Consider the following 21,601-nt stretch of genomic DNA (forward strand, 5'->3'; position numbering starts at 1 on the left):
CTTCCAGAATAAATCAAGCCACTGTCAGGAGAGGTTTGGCTTTTCTAGTTCACTATTCATTTTTGAAGTTATCCATGCATGCATGCTTATAAACATTAAATCATTTTCAAAGAAATTCTACCACAGTTGAATTCAAAGTGAAGAGCCAGAACGTAATAGTTTTATCCAAGAATCAACATCCTTTACAGTTTGAATAATGTAATATGAATTTATAACAGCCCAAAGAGGAAAACATTTTAAACTACTTTCAGTATTGAGAATAGTGATTTTATGAACCGTAGACTTCACTCAGCAAAATCATACATCTCTTATTTATACATATAAACACACATCCCAAATTTTATTACTATCTGTTAAAATTATAGCAGCTATATTCAATTCAAAATTAATTCAAAGAGGTGTACTTTTTAAAAAGATAACACCTACACTTAAAAGTCAAAGCCAATCTTGCTTTTATATTAAAGACTCACTTTTATTCAATCAGTATACTCTCTTCTGAAAATTATGAAACTGAGGGAAAAAAAAAAAGACAACACCATTTATAAGGTATAAAAACTAGTTTGCTGATTTATAATTAGCCTATATTAGCCTAGGCCATTGTTTTGGTATTTGGAAGCAGGTTGAAAAAAAAGAACTACTGATAATTATATGTAACTCATTCTGATTTTACTGATTCAGTCCAGATGCCGGGAGCCAGCGTGAGGAATTCCGCCTATGGCAAAGGTCATGAGGAAGGAGGCTCAGCATACGCAAAGGCGGGATCGAGCCTCAGGAGTCCCCCTGGAAATTTTTGAGCATCTACCCCCAAAACCAGAGTCTGCCTACTTTACTGCTTTGTGCTCTCACCTACACCTCTGACTTTATGGGGGGCTGTCCCCCACCACCTCTCTCTGAAAAAGAGTTAACTTACAGCTCCAGTTGATAAAGTTCCTGGGTGTGACAAGAGTGTTTTAACCTACAAACTCCTCTGAAAGTTATTCTGGCCACATGTGATTGTTCACAGCCTCCCAACTGTGAGAGGCATGAGATGTTCTAAACTGTCTAAATACAGATTCCTTTGAGCAGTTAAAAGATTGATTAGAAATTGTATTGGTGAAGGGTTTTTCACTTGTTAGGCCAATGTTTGCTGCTAAGTTTCCATATCCCTTACCTACTGTGTCCCTGGCAGTGTATTGATTAATATAATTGGTGTATAGGAATGTAAGTAGTACCTTTAATGTTTGTAACCTTGGACCCTTGAGTTAATTCTGTTCTTGTTATAGCCCACCACACCTTTGCCCTATAGGAATGCAACTTTATCTAATACTTTTGGAGGGTGGCGCCTGACTTTAGAATAATCACCTTTAGAGAAAAATAAGTTTTCTGAAGAAAGGATCTTAAAATGTTAACAGGCCTCTTGGCCAGAAGATGATGTAATTCACCTAAACTTTTGCATATGATACGTTTGCAGGAAGAAAGCCTGGCTTACTGCTAACTCTACCCCTTCCTCCATTTTCCTCTATGCACAACTTAAGGTATAAAAACTACTTTGGAAAATAAAGTGCGGGCCTTGTTCACCAAAACTTGGCCTCCCCATGTCGTTCTTTCTCTCACCTTCTGGCTGAATTCCCATCATGAGCGTGGAGGCTCGTCAAGCCTACTAATTTTGCCTGGGCTTCTAAGGTCTGACCGGGAGGCCTTAGTATCTCTTCTCCTTCGGGAGAATGGGAGGACGCCTGCAGCCTACGTAAGTGACGTAAATTCCTTATTTTGGAATTTTATTAGCCTTCCACGTAAACCAAGTTATTCAGCCTCTTTTCTCCACTGAATTTTCTCACTGAGATATCCTTATTTAACCACTCTTTATATCTTTAATTCTATTGTAACCTGATTGCCGAAGCCATCTCCCCTTCGAATTCCCTGGATCCAACGGGCCTGGACCCCGGCACAGTTCAGTTGCTCAGTTGTGCCCAAATCTTTTCTACCCCATGGACTGCAGCACGCCAGGATTCCCTGTCCATCATCAATTCCTGGAGATTGTTCAAACTCATGTCCATCGAGTCAGTGATGCCATCCAATCATCTCATCCTCTGGTTTCCCTTTCTCCTCCTGCCTTCAATCTTTCCCAGCATCAGGGTCTTTTCCAATGAGTCAGTTCTTCACATCGGGTGGCCAAAATATTGGAGTTTCAGCTTCAGCATCAGTCCTTCCAATGAATAATCAGGGCTAATTTCCTTTAGGATTGACTGGTTAAATCTCCTTGCAGTCCAAGGGACTCTCAAGACTCTTCTCCAACACCACAGTTCAAAAGCATCAATTTTTCAGCGCTCAGCTTTCTTTATAGTCCAGCTCTCACATCCATATATGACTACTGGAAAAACCATAGCTTTGACTAGACAGACCTTTGTTGGCAAAGTAATGTCTTTGCTTTTCAGCATGCTGTCTAGGTTAGTCATAGCTTTTCTTCCAAGAAGCAAGCATCTTTTAATTTCATGGCTGTAGTCACCATCTGCAGTGATTTTGGAGCCCCCAAAAATAAAGTGTCTCACTGTTTCCATTGTTTCCCCATTTTTTTGCCATCAAGTGATGGGCCTGGATGCCATGATCTTAGTTTTCTGAATGTTGAGGTTGAAGCCAGCTTTTTCACTCTCCTCTTTCACTTTCATCAAGAGGCTCTTTAGTTCTTCTTCACTTTCTGCCATAAGGGTAGTGTCATCTGCATATCTGAGGTTATTGATATTTCTCCCGACAATCTTGATTTCAGCTTGTGCTTCATCCAGCCTGGCATTTCTCATGATGTACTCTGCATATAAGTTAAATAAGCAGGGTGACAATATACAGACTTGATGTACTCCTTTCACGATTTGGAACCAGTCTGTTGTTCCATGTCCAGTTCTGTTACTTCCTGACCTGCATACAGGTTTCTCAGGAGGCAGGTAAAGTGGTCTATTTCCATCTCTTGAAGAATTTTCCACAGTTTGTTGTGATTCACACAGTCAATGACTTTGGTGTAATCAATAAAGCAGAAAAGATGTTTTTCTGGAACTCTCTTGCTTTCTCAATGATCCAACAGATGTTAGCAATTTGTTCTCTGGTTCCTCTGCGTTTTCTAAATCCAGCTTGAACATCTAGAAGTTCTCGGTTTACATACTGCTGAAGCCTGGCTTGGAGAATTTTGAGCATTACTTTACTAGCATGTGAGATGAATGCAATTGTGTGGTAGTTTGAGCATTCTTTGGCATTGCCTTTCTTTGGGATTGGAATGAAAACTGACCTTTTCCAGTCCTGTGGCCACTACTGAGTTTTCCAAATTTCCTGGCATATTGAGTGTAGCACTTTCACAGCATCATCTTTCAGGATTTGAAAGAGCTCAACTGGAATTCTATCACCTCCACTAGCTTTGTTCGTAGTGATGCTTCCTAAAGGCCACTTGACTTTGCATTCCAGGATATCTGGCTCTAGGTGAGTGATCACACCATCATGGTTCTCTGGGTCATGAAGATATTTTTAATATAGTTCTTCTGTGTATTCTTGCCACCTGTTCTTAATATCTTCTGTTTCTGTTAGGTCCATACCATTTCTGTCCTTTATTGATTAGCAGTAAATTAAGAATTCTCTTTCCTAACAGAGAAGGATAAGATGTTAATTTTCATAAGCATTCAGGATTTTAATAGGCTGGAGAAGACTCTTGAGAGTCCCTTGAACAGCAAGGAGATCAATCCAGTCAATCCCCAAAAAAATCAACCCTGAATATTCATTGGAAAGACTGATGCTGAAGCTGAAACTCCAATACCTTGGCCACCTGATGCAAAGAGCCGACTCATTAGAAAAGACCTTGATGCTGGGAAAGATTGAGGGCAGGAGGAGAAGGGGATGACAGAGGATGAGAAGGTTGGATAGCATCATTGACTCAATGGACATGAGTTTGAGCAAATTCCGGGAGATAATGGAGGACAGAGGAACCTGGCTTGTACAGTCTATGAGGTCACAAAAGTTGAACACGACTTAGCAACTGCACAATAGTAAGAAGGGAATTAGTCCTTGAGGGGTGAGGAAATAAAGTGCCAGTGCTGAGCTGAAAAGGCAAGGGAAACAGACTTTGGCAGGGCCCTTTGCCTCTTTCAAGATTTCCTGAAAGGATCCAGCTAAGAATTGCCATAAATAACTCTCTTGCTAAGGTACAGCTTTTGCTACCACAAAGGACATGAACCAGCATAAAAGGTGTGTTCTGGAAGGAGGACTTACACTCATACCTCAGTGTTACTGCTCCTCTGGAGACCTTGTCTGTCTTCCCTTATTGGCTACTCCCATTGAGCACCAGCCGTAAATGCCGATCATTTGCTCCTGACTCACCATTCCCTCCTGGAGGAGGAAATGGCAACCCACGCCAATATTCTTGCTGGGGAAATCCCATGGACAGAGGAGCCTGGCGGGCTACAGTACATGGGGTCGCAGAGCGTCAGTCACGACAGAGACTGAGAACATTGTTCCCAGCCTCTGACCTCCTCAGTTGGAGCCTCGTTAAAAAGACCTTAGTCAGGCTGGGTCATCCCTCCTCACTCTCCACGCAGTCATGGAGCTTTTCCACTGCTGAACTCAGACAGTGTGAGGAGGGTTCACTGTATTGGGCAGGAAGAATATAAAGCAGCTCACTTACTTCACCTGAGAACTATCCTGAAATAGTGTTGGGACCAGTGGAAGGGACCCGTGAAATTATAAAGGTAACTAAGTGTATGGCTTGTTCTCTGATACCCAGGCATCAGATAATAAGAAAAAGTAAAATTTGGCAACTCAAGCATATTGTGTTAAATCTCTTTGACAAAGAAGCTGTGTGATGTTTTCCTAATTCCCACTCACACGTATCAGCCATCCTCTCTTCCATATAACATTAGCCTCCGACACTTGACTACCCTGCGTCTCCCACCGACCCAGCAGTGAACCCATTTACATGCCCTTGAACCCTTTCACTGTTACACAGGCGCCAGGGAACTCTGTGGAATGCCCTTCTGTATGTGTCAGCTTTTGCTTCCTTTCACATCTAGAACACGACTTTCCTTAGTTGAACAGGTTCTCTGTTAACCTGTGTACTGTTACATAATAATGCATAGGGGTGTGCATCTCAGCCATCAGCAGATGCTTAAATCCTGATGGCGGTTTAAATCAACCATCGGTGCGTATAAAGTGCACGTTGTGTGTCTGTAGATTTGTACGTTCCGAGAGGTATAAACCCCTGTGTCTCTCTGGGTACCTGTGCTTAGGCACCTGTGCTGTGTTTACGTGTGTGTGAGTCCACATCTGTATACAGCTGTATGCGTGTCTTACGGCCCAGTCAATAGCATCCTGTAGAGTATGGCCATTTGCTTCCACATTTCGGTATCTAGCAGAGCTATCCTCTTGGATTTTTTTTAACTTTATTTTTACTGTGGTAAAACATATGTAACAAACAATTTACCATTTTAACCCATTTTGAGTATATGATCCGGTGGCACTAACCACATTCACAGTGCTGGGCACACAGTCACCGCTGTCTAGTCCCCAGATTTTTCATCACTCAAAAAGAAACTGTAACCAGTAACTCCCAGTTCCCCTTCTCTCAACCCCTGGGACCTTCTAATCTACTCTCTACCTCTATGATTTTGCCTAATGTTTTCAAGGCTCATTCTTGTTGGAGCATGTATGGGAACTTCTGTTACATGGATACACCACATTTTATTTCTGTTTATTCATTGTGGACACACTTGCATTGTTTCTACCTTTTCATCATTGTGAATAATGCTGAAATTAGCACATGCGTCTGAGTACCTGTTCAAGTTCCTGTTTTTAATCCTTTTGGGTATATACCTACAAGATGAATGGCTGAGTCATACGGTGATTTTATGTCTAGCTTTTTGAGGAACCTCCAGATTGTTCCCGCAGTGGCTTCACAGTACCATGAGCAATGGATGAGGGTTCCAATTTCTCTACATCCTTGCCAGCATTTGTTGTTTTCTTCTTTTTTAAAAAATAATAAGCTTGCTAATGGGCTTGAAGTGGTAACTAACTGTGATTTTGACTTGCATTTCTCTAATGATTTTGACTTGCATTTCTCTAATGATTAGTGATGTTAAGCATCTTTTAATGTGCCTGTTGCTTTTACTGCTAAGTCACTTCAGTCATGTCCAACTCTTTGAGACCTTATGGACCATAGCCCACCAGGCTCCTCTGTCCATGGGATTCTCCAGGCAAGAATACTGGAGTGGGTCCCCATGCCCTCCTCCAGGGGATCTTCCCAACCCCAGGGATCGAACCAGTCTCATGTCTCCTGCATTGGCAGGTGGGTTCTTTACCACCAGCACCACCTATCTTTAGAGAAATGTCTGTTCAAGTCCTTGCCTGTTTTTAAGTGGGTTGTTTGCTCATTGTTGTTGCATTGGAATTCTTTATATACTCTGGACATCAATTCTTTATCAGATATATGATTTGCAAATATATTCTCCCAGTCTTTAGGTTTACTTCTCACTTTCCTGATAATATCCTTTGAGGCACAAAAGTTTCTACTTTCGATGAAATCCAATTTATCTATTTTTTCTTTTGTTGCTCATGCTTTTGGTGTCATATCTAAGAATTTATTGCCAAATCTAAGGTCATGAAGATTTCCACTATGTTTTCTCCCAAGATATTTATCATTTCAGCTCTTATATTTAGATTACTGACTCATTCTGAGTTAATTGTTGTATATTGTGTGAGGTAGTGGCCCACCTCTACCAGAACTATTTGTAGAAGAGACTGCTCTTTTCCAATTAAATGGACTTGGTACACTTGTCAAATGCTTCCCAGGTGGTGTTAGTGGTAAAGCACCCACCTGCCAATGCTGGAGACGAAAGAGACGCAGGTTCAATTCCTAGGTTGGGAAGATCCCCTGGAGGAGGCAAACCACTCCAGTATTCTTGCCTGGAGAATCCCATGGACAGAGAAGCCTGGTACAGTCCACAGGGTACCAAAGAGTCAGACACAACTGAGCGACAAAGCCCAGCATAATACCCTTGCCAAACACTGATCATAGTGTTTGTTTGTTTGTGAACTATCAATCTTATTTTGCTGACTTGCATGAACCACGCTGTTTTGACTACTATGGGCTTGTCGTAAGCTTTGAAATCAGGACATGTGGGTTCTCTGGTTTTCTTTTTAAGACTGCTTTGTATACTCAGAGCCCCTTGCAATCCTATATGAAATTTAAGATTGGCTTTTTCAGGTCTGCAAAAAGGGATGTTGGAGTTTTGCTAGAGATTGTGTTGAATCTGTAGATTGCTTTGGATATGATTACCATGCTCACAATGGTAAGTTTTACTCCCCACGAACATGGCATGTCTTTTCACTTAGTCAGGTCTTTAAGTTCTTTCAACAATGTTTTGTAGCTTTCAGTGTACAAGTCTTTCATCTTTTTGGTTGAATTTATTCCCAGGTATTTTTTTTTACCCTTTCCTTTTAATTGACTTGAAATCTTCCACTGTAATTACTAGACAATAACGTGTCCATAGCACACAGAACAGTGCTTGGCACACAGCAGACACTGAACAAATGCTAATTGAATAAAAGAATCTCCAAAATCATAGGATCTTAGAACTTTGAGGAAACACTCCTACCAATTCTTTTCTTCTAAGGATGAAGTAAGGTTGTTCAGGGACTTCCCTAGCGGTTCACTGGTAAGGAATCTACTTGCCAACAGGAGATGCGGGTTTGATCCCTGGGTCAGGAAGATCCCCTGGAGAAGGGAACATCAGCCAGTATTCTTGTCTGGGAAGTCCCGTGGACAGATAGGTCTAGCAAGCTGTAGTCCATGGCCTTGCAAGAGCATCAACTTAGCAACAACAAAGAGGGTGTTCAGACTGGGTAAGTGAATTGTTCCAAACAGCACTTAGCCAGTAGCAGAACCAGAAGTTCACATCACTAAGAGTTTTCTGTGGATCAAAATGTGGTCATTATATGCCAAGATTCTGCCTGCTGGAATAAGTGAATGTGTCTGTAAACTTGGATGCTTTTCTTTGGGTATGGGAATTTTTTCAGAATCTGATTTCTTATACTTTTAAATGAATCTTAGGGTTCATTTAGGATTCAAATGAATCATAGGATTATACAAAGGTTTAGTATACTTACAAAAGTATCCAATATGAACACAAATAAGGTTATTAAAATGGACTATCTGGAGATACGTATCTATGAGGGCATCATAAATGGAAGTTTCTAGGAGTGTGTGTGTGTGTCTGTGTATCTGTGTTAGATGAGATGGCTGAGTGTCATTGTGGAAATAAATTTAGCCCTTCAGATCTTTCCTCACTCACAGCAGATGACCCTTCACTAGACTTTACTGCCTAAAGAACTTGTTTCATTTTAGAATTACTTCCATTAAGAGAATGAGTGGAGAAAAACAGAAGTGTATCCTTGCTTACAAGCTGAGACATTCCGTAGTGTGCTTCAAGAACAATCACTCGCTGTTCTTACGTTTTGCTTTTTCCTGAAGTAGGGTCAGCCGGCCGGGACAGAGGCTCAGTGCTGCCTGATGCGGGCTCCGTTCCACAGCTGGTCAGTCCCCGGGCCATTCTCTTCTTTCTCCTGATCTAGGCTTCTCCCGGGGCCTCCCAAAGATGGCCAGGAACCATCAGTCTAGGAATCATCTCTGAGTCAACAGTGAGAGATCAGCAACTCTCTGACTCCGGAATTTGGCAGGCTGAATAAGAGAATTGAGAACTGACTACTCAATATCCCCTCACTCTCCCAACTCCTCCAATTTGATTGTGGGCACGAATGTACTTAGGGAAAACAAAACAAAAAAATTGTAAAAAAAAAAAAAAAAAAAAAACCCACCACCCTGCATTTCTCACTCTCCTTTGCAGCTAGAGGTTGTCATTAGCCTAGCTCTGGACAATCAGGCATAAGCAAACGCTTTTGCATAGGGTTTTCAGGAAAGATCTTTAAAATGGAACTGATAGCTGACAAATGCCTTTTGCCCTTCTCATTCTACCTTTTCCCAGCTGGATTCTAGATGTAATGATGAAGGTGTAGCAGCCCTCGTAACCATGGCAACCATGAGGGAAAGGTTAAGATGTCACAGAGATATCCACACTGAGATCACCATGCTGCCCAACCACAGCCCACTACCACCTACCTCTTGTTTCACAAGAAAAACCCCTGATCAGTTTAAACCACTGTTTTCTGGGTCTCTTCACTAGCAGCCCAATTTAATTCTTAACTCATATTGGAGCTTAAAAGGCTGAATGAGATAATTTGAGTCAGTGGACTCCTATTGTATCTCGTTGCCAAATTAGAGAAACTTAAACATTATGGAGGAATTCTAGGTAGTCAAGATAATGGTGGCGGCATAAATCTAAATTTCCTGACATACTGCCCTCCCCTGTAAAACACACACAGAGCAAGAAATCAAGTAAAACTACATAAAACCCGTGTCCTCACCAGAACTAGAAAACAGAAATCCAAATTTCAAATTAACTGCAAATAGAAAACTATAAATCCCAGAAAGCTGCCTCCCACATTGTGGATGAAGCCTTTCAGGTAAACAAAGTTTGGGAAAAACCATGATGGCGAACTCAGGGTTGAGTTAAAACTACCAGAAAGATAAAGTCTGCGCCTGCGTCTAAGCGGAGCCCTTACTACATGGAAGGCACTTACCTGTGTGCAGGGGGTGAGGAGGCGGTCTTGGAAAGATAAAGCTTCTGAGTGAAAAATGTCCAAAGGAAAGGGGTCCAGAGGGTTCTTCTGAAAATCAGTCGGGGGAGGCGGGTGGGGACTGGGTTCGGGGGAACTTGGGGGGAACTTTGAAATCTGCCAGACCTTCTCTTCCTCCAAAGCCATACTTGGCTACACTGACAGAAGAGGGCGCTCTTGATCTAGGAATCCTGCAACCCCTACCTCTCCAGCCCCGTCTCCATCTAAGCACAATTAACTAGAACAGAAAAGAATCCAGAACCATTCAACTAATAAAATTTCTACCCCAATAATGGCAAAGTAGAAGAAAACTCCCTAACACCACTAAGTAACACTACTGTCTAAACTGAGTCATATATCTTCAACACTTTGAATAACAAATTTAAAAGCTAAGTAGAGAAATGGACCGGAAAGGAAAAAAAAAAACCTAGGAAGAAATAAAATGAAAGTTGATTGAATTCAGAAAAAAAAATAGAAAAAAACAATAAAATAAATATTGTACTGCATTGGCTGTAACATTTTAGGTAATACATACTACCACATTTTAAATACCTGGGAAATAGATGGGGAAACAGTGTCAGACTTTATTTTTCTGGGCTCCAAAATCACTGCAGATGGTGACTGCGGCCATGAAATTAAAAGACTCTTACTCCTTGGGAGGAAAGTTATGACCAACCTAGATAGCATATTCAAAAGCAGAGACATTACTTTGCCAACAAAGGTTCGTCTAGTCCAGGCTATGGTTTTTCCTGTGGTCATGTATGGCTGTGAGAGTTGGACTGTGAAGAAAGCTGAGCGCCGAAGAATTGATGCTTTTGAACTATGGTGTTGGAGAAGACTCTTGAGAGTCCCTTGCACTGCAAGGAGATCCAACCAGTCCATTCTGAAGGAGATCAGCCCTGGGATTTCTTTGGAAGGAATGATGCTAAAGCTGAGACTCCAGTACTTTGGCCACCTCATGCGAAGAGTTGACTCATTGGAAAAGACTGTGATGCTGGGAGGGATTGGGGGCAGGAGGAGAAGGGGCCGACAGAGGATGAGATGGCTGGATGGCATCACTGACTCGATGGACATGAGTCTGAGTGAACTCCGGGAGTTGGTGATGGACAGGGAGGCCTGGCATGCTGCGATTCATGGGGTCACAAAGAGTAGGACACGACTGAGCAACTGAACTGAACTGACTGATATATATGCCTGTTATCCTCCAAGTTACAGTCAAATGATTTCTTCACCATGTAGCTGTTCAGAATTTATCCTCACTGGGTCTGATCTTTGAGGCATGCAGTAAACAGTGTCTGGCTGTGATTGCTGCCATCACTGTTATTGGCAATTGACTGGTCGGGGGCAGTGAGGGAGAGGAGAGAATCTCAAATAACGCATCTGGGGCAAAAAGTGAAGGAATTTGTCATACTGTGTGTCCACCTAGGCCAAAGACTTGGCTTTGCAGACAAGAAGACTGAGACAGGGAGGTAACACAGTAGCCAATGGAGAAAGCCTTCTTTCCTTCCCTCGCCTCTTTTCTTACTGGTTGAAAAGACAACGAATGCCTCCTCTCTGAATCAGCCTGCAACGCCCTCCAGATGCTATGACTCCCCTCTTAGCAGGACCTCTTTATAATTCACCCTCCCCTTTCCTTCTGACAAATTCCCCCAGACAGAAGCTCTGTGTAAGTCACTCTCATTCTAGAATGCTAAAATGCAAATAAACCAAACCACCTTCCCTGATTCTTACAGTCAAATGATTTCCTTGCCATGTAGCTTTCCAGAATTTACCCTAGTGGGGTCTCTGAGGCATGCAGTAATGTTTAAATCTCTGATTCTCCTCTTATCAAACTTAGAAGTGTGTTACACGAGCTGCCTCTTTTCCTTCCCACTCATTCCCAAAGCTCTAGCTGCTTCCCCCTTCATCCTCTCTGAAAACGTCATTTTCAGAAGCTGTTGGCTACCATCTTTAAACACCCTTATTCTTTGTCTTCTTGGAGCCACAGTCTTTTTCCTCCGGTCAGTCCCACAGCTATTCATTCTCTTGTTCTGGGTTGTTCTCTTCCCTCTTCAGTGGAGGTATCCCACCAAAGGTCTCTACTACCTTCTGCACTCATAGCTGCAAACCACAAATACACACATCCAGGCACATCTGCTTCTTGGGTGCCTCCCTAGATGTCACGCCTGGGTTTCAGGAGGCACCTGGAGCTCAACATGTCTAAAGCTGAATCCCACAACCTCTTTTCAAGTCTGCATCTCCTCCCAATCTCCAAACCAAGGTCAAATGATCCTTGATACCATCCTTTCCTTTATCTTCTCTCCCAAATCATTCATAAATTTAACTGAAAACACTGAGTACCTAGTGTGTGTGGGCACAGGCCATTGACAAGACCCACTTTCTACACTGAACTTACAGATTCAGTGAAAAGTCCTGCACAGGTTTCCTTCCATCCCACTTTTCATTCACACTGTCACCCTCCAGGTTCAAGTCAGCATTGCCTCGTTCCTAGACTGATAAATCAGCGCTTTGTGAGATTTGTCTGAAGCCAGCCTGTTCAAACGGAGCTGATGTCTTTTCTCCTCGCACATTTTATAACTGTTGTTGTTGTTCAGTTGTTCAGTCATGTCCGACTCTTTTGTGACCCCATGGGCTGTATCCCACCAGGCTCCTCTGTCCGTGGGATTTTCCCAGGCAAGGATACTGGAGTGGGTTGCCATTTCCTTTTCCAGGGGATATTCTTGACCCAGGGATCAAACTCCCATCTCCTGCACTGCATGTGGATTCTCTGCCACTGAGCTGCCAGCGAAGCCCTCCTTGCACGCTTTGTACCGTAACACATTTGTTGCTGTCTCTGGGTTTCCCTCCTCCTGGAATTCCCTCCTCTAATCTCCTCATACTATACTGTATCTGTCCTTTAAGGCCCATCTCAAATGCCAGTCCTCTCTGATGCTTTCCCTGACTTCCCAGGCCAAGAATGTGGCTTCTTTCCCTGAATTTATCAGATTTGCCCTCTTCACCCCTGCTTTATCAGCCATCCCTCCTGCCCAAGCTAGTTGCTTCACAAATCATGATTAGAATGATAGTGGAATCCAGTTTTATGTGATAGGAAAGTGGCTCCGTGATCAACTTCAACAGAGATTATTCTATCATCAGCTAATTTGTGTACCTTTTTCCCCTGGAGATTTAATAAACTCAATTCCTGAAGAAGCTGAATATGCTGCTGCTAAGTCACTTCAGTCGTGTCTGACTCTGTGTGACCCCATAGACGGCAGCCTACCAGGCTCCCCCATCCCTGGGATTCTCCAGGCAAGAACACTGGAGTGGGTTGCCATTTCCTTCTCCAGTGCATGGAAGTGAAAAGTGAAAGGGAAGTCACTCAGTCGTGTCCGACTCTTAGCGACCCCATGGACTGCAGCCCACCAGGCTCCTCCGTCCATGGGATTTTCCAGGCAAGAGTACTGGAGTGGGGTGCCATTGCCTTCTCCGGCTGAATATGCTACGGTTACTAAATTCTGTTTGGGGCTTCAAAGGAAATATTACATAACTTTTAAAAAGTCACATGAGTTCTAGGGACCTCAGCTTCCCTATGGAGAAGGCAATGGCACCCCACTCCAGTACTCTTGCCTGGAAAATCCCATGGATGGAGGAGCCTGGTAGGCTGCAGTCCATGGGGTCGCTAAGAGTCAGACATGACTAAGCAACTTCACTTTCACTTTTCACTTTCATGCATTGGAGAAGGAAATGGCAGCCCACTCCAGTGTTCTTGCCTTGAGAATCCCAGGGACAGGGGAGCCTGGTGGGCTGCCGTCTATGGGGTTGCACAGAGTCGGACACAACTGAAGCGACTTAGCAGCAGCAGCAGCTTCCCTATCTAGAAAACAGAAAGTTGTACTGAATGATCTTAAGCTTCTGAAGATTCTAGTTCTCTAGATCTAACAGTCTATAACTAAGTTTTCTAGGGGATTTGACCGGGTGATTTCACCTACTGATAGACTGCTTCTACCCGTTGCCAGCCTTTTTCCTTTCCTTGCCTTCTCTATAGAAGTTGGAAAAGCTAGACAGCCCTCTTGGCAGCTTTTCTTACAGCTAGAAGTGGTCGTGTGATATAGTTCTAACCAATGAGATGGAAGCAGAACTCTACTAAAGGGAATTCTGGGAAGCCGTTGCTTTCCAGATGGAAGAGAAAGGCACAGCTGACGTGACTCCTGTGGCAGGCAGACTTCTCAGATGGCCCCCTGATATATGATATATGGCCCTGTATAATCTCCTGCCTTAGGGTATGGGCAGAATCGTGAGCTATCACCCCCACGATTAGGTTACTAATCAGTTGTCTTGGAGTCAATCAAAGGGAGATTATTCTGTGTGGGCCTGACATAATCAGATGAGCCTTTAAAAAGAGACACAGCTTCCTGTCAGGAAAACAAACGGTTGCAAACTGCCTTGGGGCGGCCTCCAGAAGCCGCTAAGAGCTCAGCCCTAACAACTGCGTTCTACCAACAGCTGGCGAGCTTGAAAGGGACCCTAGGGTTCAGACGATGCGCAGTCCCAGCTGACACCTTGGCAGCAGCCTGCCTTCTCAAGCAGAGAATTCAATGAACCATGGCCAGACTCCTGACACGTCGGAGCTCCAGGATCAACTTGTGTTAACTTGCAATGTTTGCAGCTCCTTGTTATAAAGCAATAGAAAATGAAACAACCCCTTTCCATTTAATCGCAAAAGCTGGGCACTTACGAAAACCATCTTGTGATCATAAAGGAAAAGCCAAGTGAATCACAGAGCCCCTGACCTCTTGCACCTCTAAGCCACAATCAGCAGCTGCTTTTCTCCAAGAAAACTTCTATACCAGAAAAAGAAATGTCTATTTATATAAGCCAATACAAATTAGAAAGCATTTCTTGTACTTGTAGTCGAAATCATTTCCAACTGATAAAACAGACTTCCAAAACCAGCATGAGTATATTATTTATTCACTGGCAAACTTTTATAAGGAATCTATAATGTTACAGATAGTAAAAGAAAGAAGCACCAGAAATTAAAAAAAAAAATTTGCCTTCTGTAGGCTTGTAGCCTAGTGTAGGGGGAGAGGTGGTGGGGGAAAAGGTGAGGAAAGGTAGTCAGGATACAATTAAAATACAGAATGACTAGGCTATGATAAGTATAAGCAAAAGGTCTTGCATGCATGCTAAGTCACTTCAGTTCAGTTCAGTTCAGTTGCTCAGTCGTGTCCGACTCTTTGCGACCCCATGAATCGCAGCACGCCAGGCCTCCCTGTCCATCTCCAACTCCCAGAGTTCACTCAAACTCACATCCATCGAGTCGGTGATGCCATCCAGCCATCTCATCCTCTGTCCTCCCCTTTTCCTCCTGCTCCCAGTCCCTTCCAGCATCACAGTCTTTTCCAATGAGTCAACTCTTAGCATGAGGTGGCCAAAGTACTGGAGTTTCAGCCTTAGCATCATTCCTTCCAAAGAACACCCAGGGCTGATCTCCTTTAGAATGGACTGGTTGGATCTCCTTGCAGTCCAAGGGACTCTCAAGAGTCTTCAGTCATATCCAACTCTTAGTGGACCCTATGGACTGTAGCCCACCAGGCTCCTCTGTCCATGGGCTTCTCCAGGCAAGAATACTGGAGTGGGTTGCCATACTCTCCTCCAGGGGATCTTCCCGACCCAGGAATCAAACCCGCATCTCCTGCTGCTCCTGCATTGCAGGCGGATTCTTTACCGATGAGCCTCGAGCCTCGGGGTAAGCCCAAACAAAAGATCTTAGGGAAGCTCAAAGAAGAGACACCTAGTGTAGACTTTAGGGTTGGTCAGGAGGGAGGAGCTGGATCCAAGGCTTTAGGATGAGGCACAGAATTACGAAGGATGAGCATGTCACTCAGGAATAGCAGAGGAGGGGAGTCCTGGCACAGAGAGTGGAAGTCAATCAGTCAAATAATTGACAACCACCAAAATCGGTAAGGTGAGGCTGAGGAATGTGTGAGCAACAGAGAAACAGACCTAGCACCAGGTACCGCCCCAGGCTCTGATGAGCGTGCTGCCTCGCCCCACTCCCTTCCCCAGGACGAGTGCTCTTGCATCGCTGAGGGAAATGCAGGTAGCTCCGGCAGCTGCCCCAGATGTAAACACATGCAGGGAGCGGCTTTCCCAAGGAAGACTCTAGGTCAAGGTACTTCCGGAATGTGCTGCGCACAGGGAATCCAAGAAGAGAGAAAGGGATTTGACAGAGGAGACAACCCCTTCAGTTTTTTGAAGGAGAATCTTGGGGCCTTCAGGCTCCGTCAGAGCACATTAACTCTCCTCGTGACTTAGGGTTCTCACAGCCTAGGATTTCACTTGGAAATTAGAAAGCTTCTGTAAATCTCCTTTAAATGAGTCAAGGAACAAATACATCGCAATGATAAAATGGGAAATACTGAAATAGGGACTAGAGAAAAACCCTGGAAATGAAAAAGCCTAAGGCAGAGACTGAACTGAACCGAAGGCAGAGACAGTCGCAGGAAGTTGAAGGCAGCAATGAATCCAATCTCATGTCATCCACTGACCTGTGTTTTCCTATTTGAGGAGCAAAGGGGTTTCGAATGCTAGAGAAAAAGAGGTAAGTTAGGGAGCAGAAGCTACATGTCCTTCCTTCAGAGGACATCCTTCCCAGCCTCCCCTGGTCTCCCCAGGAAGCTGGGGAAGCTCCCCTTGTAGCATCAGGTAGGGAGCTTGCCTGAGGCCTAGGAGGTTTTTTCCCACTCTTTTCAAACGTGGGATACAGTAAAATTCACCCTTTTTAGGTGTACAATTTGATGATGAGATTTGACAAATGTGTATAGTGTGGTGACCCAAGGACAAAAGAGCAGATAAAACCCAGGAGGGTCTTAGAATGCAGGAACAGAAAAACCAGACTCTTATTGTCCTTCCCTCCCCCATGTTGTAACTACTAATGGATTTCAGGCCCTCCTGAGCAGTAGAACCTATAACCTGTCTCCCCTCCTACCCCACAGGAAGAAGGTATTTGCCTTATTCTCCACCCCCGCCCCCACCACCCGACCCAGTATACATGCCTCATCCAATCAGCAAATGACCCACAAGACCCCTATCCCACTCCTTGTACCCTGGGTATAAAAGTAGACTAAGGACTCCTGTTCAACTCGGTTCTCCCTTGAGCTGGCCTGCTCTTCTAACAGCGTCTCCCACTCTAATAGACTTTATTTCCCTCTCCTTCTGTCTCATGTCTGGAAATTCTTTTCCAACCCGCACCCAGACCATGACATATAGTAGCACTAACTACTCCATGAGAAAGGCAAAGGACCCTCCCGTCACCCCGCAAAGCCGCCCCTGCCCTTTTGTTGTCAACACCCCCACCCCTGGGAAACTACCGACAGTTTCTATCCCTATAATCTCGCCTTTTCCAGAATGTCGTGTAAATCGACTCATACACTATATAGTCTTGTGTGTCAGGCTTCTTGCACTTAACATCACGCAAGGCCAATTTTTAAAAACTGTTGTCTGCCAAGGTCATCTTTCCCTGTGAACCAAGGCTAAGTGGGTGAGGATCAGTGTTCATGCTTGTCTTAACAAATTCACTGGAGTATATAACTGTAGACCCTAAATCAAACCTGCTGAGTCAAAAGCAGTGTCTCTTCGTAATCTATTCTGATGTGATGACTCAAGTTACACTTCTATTGTGCAAACACTAATAGTGCAATAGTGAATTTATACATGCATATCTCTGTTTATTAGCATTTAGAAATGCATAATTGCATTTTAATCATCAAGAGCATTTATAGGCCTATGCTACTGCCCTTGAGGACCTTGCAAAATAATTTAAAAGATAGCATATACTTAAATAGGGCTTCCTAGATGGTGCTAGTGGTAAAGAACCTGCCCATCAATGCAGGAGACATAAGAGACACAAATTCGATCCCTGGGTTGGGAAGATCCCCTAGGAGGAGGAGGGCCTAGCAACCCACCCTAGTATTCTTGCCTGGAGAATCCCATGGACAGAGGAGCCCAACAGGCTACAGTCCACAGGGCTGCAAAGAGTCTGACATGACTGAAGCGACTTAGCACGTACGCATATACTTAAATCATAGACTTTTATTGCTGCAAAAGGTTTTAGGGCATCCTAGATTTTCACATTTGGCAATGACTTTCAAGATTATCCACACCTGCCTATCATTTTAGATTTGAATTTCCTCCAGGGGTGGCAAACTCCAAGAACAGATGAATGATGTAAATGTGTGAAATGAGCCAGGGGACACTGACAACTTGCCTGAGGCAAATCGGAGAGAGTTTGGTAGTACCTGTGGCCATTCAAATTCAATTTGAAAACAAACACTTTGAAAAAACATTAAGTATATATATTTTGGCTTGCTTTAGTCCTTGGGTAGTCACACTGCAATCTCTTCTATAATAGCCTTCCCAAGTTTTTGCCTCGTATGCTGGATACTCCTGAGTCCCTGACCTACACCCTTTCACTCTTATCAGCTCAGTAGGTGCCAGTCTGGCTTTCAATTGCCAGCATGGCATTTAAATGCTATAGGATTCCTTGAAGCCCTAATGCTGGCTTTGCCCTTCTCCCACCAGGCAGGCAGGAAGTGGCAAGAGATTGATGCCCTTTCAATGACCACTGATGGAAATTTGAGTATAAGTCCCTCAGCTTGCTGGGGGACTAATTAAAGTTAGTACTTTACACGGGCCACCAGAATTTCCAAGTGAGATTAGAGTTCCCTTTACGACCGTTGACTCTTGTGTGACAGTGTACCTTTTATTTCCAGCATCCTTTCTCGTTCTACTTACCCGTCTCTTACAGTCTTTCCTGACATCACCTGCCAGATAAGCTACTTTATTTGGATCTTCATATCAGGATCTGCTTCTGAGAGTTGACCTCAAGTTGATGTAGCTAGTGAAAACTTGAATAACTCCAGAGATGAGAGACTTCAGTTCAGTTCAGTTCAGTTCAGTTCAGTCGCTCAGTTGTGTCTGACTCTTTGCGACCCCATGAATCGCAGCACGCCAGGCTTCCCTGTCCATCACCAACTCCCGGAGCTTACTCAAACTCATGTCTATCGAGTCAGTGATGCCATCCAGCCATCTCATCTTCTGTCGTCCCCTTCTCCTCCCACCTTCAATCTTTCCCAGCATCAGGGTCTTTTCCAATTAGTCAGTTCTTTGCATCAGGTGGCCAAAGTATTGGAGTTTCAGCCTCAGCATCAGTCCTTCCAATGAACACCCAGGACTGATCTCCTTTAGAATGGACTGGTTGGATCTCCTTGCAGTCCAAGGGACTCTCTCAAGAGTCTTCTCCAACACCACAGTTCAAAAGCATCAATTCTTCAGTGCTCAGCCTTCTTCACAGTCCAACTCTCACATCCATACATGACCACTGGAAAAACCATAGCCTGGACTAGACGAACCTTTGTTGGCAAAGTAATGTCTCTGCTTTTCAATATGCTATCTAGGTTGGTCATAACTTTCCTTCCAAGGAGTAAGCGTCTTTTAATTTCATGGCTGCAGTCACCATCTGCAGTGATTTTGGAGCCCCCCAAAATAAAGTCTGACACTGTTTTCACTGTTTCCCCATCTATTTCCCATGAAGTGATGGGACCAGATGCCATGATCTTAGTTTTCTGAATGCTGAACTTTAAGCCAACTTTTTCACTCTCCATTTTCACTTTCATCAAGAGGCTTTTCAGTTCCTCTTCACTTTCTGCCATAAGGGTGGTGTCATCTGCATATCTGAGTTTATTGATATTTCTCCCGGCAATCTTAATTCCAGCTTGTGCTTCACCCAGCCCAGCGTTTCTCATTATGTACTCTGCATAGAAGTTAAATATGCAGGGTGACAATGTACAGCCTTGATGTACTCCTTTTCCTACTTGGAACCAGTCTGTTGTTCCATGTCCAGTTCTAACTCTTGCTACCTGACCTGCATACAAAAGGCAGATCAGGTGGTCTGGTATTCCCATCTCTTTCAGAATTTTCCACAGTTTGTTGTGATCCACACAGTCAAAGGCTTTGGCATAGTCAATAAAGCAGAAATAGATGTTTTTCTGGAACTCTCTTTCTTTTTCAATGATCCTGCAGATGTTGGCAATTTGATCTCTGGTTCTTCTGCCTTTTCTAAAACCAGCTTGAACATCTGGAAGTTCATGGTTCACGTATTGCTGAAGCCTGGCTTGCATTCCTAATCTCTAGAGAATAGCTTGAGCCATCTTTGACCTACAGAAATATCTTCCCCTCACAGAGATGAAAGTGTCTCCCTGTGACTAGCACCTAAAGGTTCACTCTGTGGGACCGTCTACTGTTGTGTGAACCCGTCTAGAAATCCCCTCTTTAGAGAGAAATCCTTCAACCCAATTCCTAAACTGTCCTTGAATATATCCTACATTTCACTCACCTTATCTATGAAAATTGTCAATCGGTACACAAAGCCAGTAATGAGAATCTGGAATGAAAAATGCCCAAGAGGAGAACCCCCAGAAATCTGGGGGTTTTAGGAGGATACTGGACTTTCCCATTGATGGAATATGGAAACAAGAGCCATTTTTAGTTAAATGTTAAAAGAAGAATCAGTCCAAAGGACATGAGATCATTTTGTTTACACATATATGTATTATGTGTTACATTTACAGTCCTAGTTTTTCACTTGGGAAAGGATCACGAAAAATGTGCTGTGTCTTCATTTTCAGCCTGACAGGCTTCTGCATTTCCCAGTCAAGGATTTAATGTTTGCTCTTGTATGTACTACCTAACAAGATATACACAGTTTGTATTAAATTCACAGCTTCCTTCCAAGAGACAAATTCTGGACATTTTTAAGAGGCAACAAAGGTTCTAAAATATCTGACAGTGTCTTGTATCCATCCCTTCCCATTTTAAGAGAAAAGGGAGTTTCAGGAGAGCTGAGAGCTGGGCAAAAGAGAGTGCAAAACAGGGTGAAAAGTAGGTTTCAGAGCCCTTATGAATGTCCCTTCTGACATTATATTTGAAATAGAGTACTTGTTGGGGAGTTAAATGTACTAGTTTCTAAATTTTGAAAGAGATTTGAGGATATCCGTGGCCATGTTTTTGCAGCCTGTTTTTGGGACACACTGAAAGGACTGATTACTTGCTAATGTGTCTTTTCTTTTACAAAACGATTTGTGAATATGCATTCTGAGTATTTATGAATAGTTTTTCTTTTACATATTTTTTTTTGAAAGAGAGATAAACAAGTGATGATTGAATTCAAGGCTATACCTATTCCTCCCACTTCTTCTCCATCTGATATAATTACAGTAAGTCTGGCTTGTGCATATCTGAACATCTTCTGGTTTTGACTGTCAAGCAATCAAATAGCATTTCTCACCCCCACTCAGACCCATAATTTAGAAGCTTCTCTGAAGTGACACTTGTTGCAGTTTAATTACAATGCTCTTCAATCCAGAAAGCTATTTAAAGAACAAAGGAAGCTGTGCCTTTGCAGTCCAGTCTTTTGAAAACAATGCAGAAATACATATGTGTAGCTGATCCCTCGGAGAAGGCAATGGCACCCCACTCCAGTACTCTTGCCTGGAAAATCCCATGCGGAAGAGCCTGGTAGGCTGCAGTCCATGGGGTCGCTAAGAGTCGGACACTTCCCTTTCACTTTTCACGTTCATGCATTGGAGAAGGAAATGGCAACCCACTCCAGTGTTCTTGCCTGGAGAATCCCAGGGACGGGGGAGCCTGGTGGGCTGCCATCTATGGGGTCACACAGAGTCGGACACGACTGAAGCGACTTAGCAGCAGCAGCAGCTGATCCCTAACTGAAACTTGATAACGTGTGTGATGAATGACTTGTTTCCTTTGGGAAAATGACTGATATTTTAACATACATGTTTCTTTCCGAGAGTGTCCAGCACAGTTATGCCATTTTAAAACTTAGGAGCAAGCATGCACAATTTCACAATCTGCATTCTGTTTA

This window comes from Bos mutus, chromosome 2 (genome assembly GCF_027580195.1).
Source record: "Bos mutus isolate GX-2022 chromosome 2, NWIPB_WYAK_1.1, whole genome shotgun sequence".
Taxonomy (NCBI): domain Eukaryota; kingdom Metazoa; phylum Chordata; class Mammalia; order Artiodactyla; family Bovidae; genus Bos; species Bos mutus.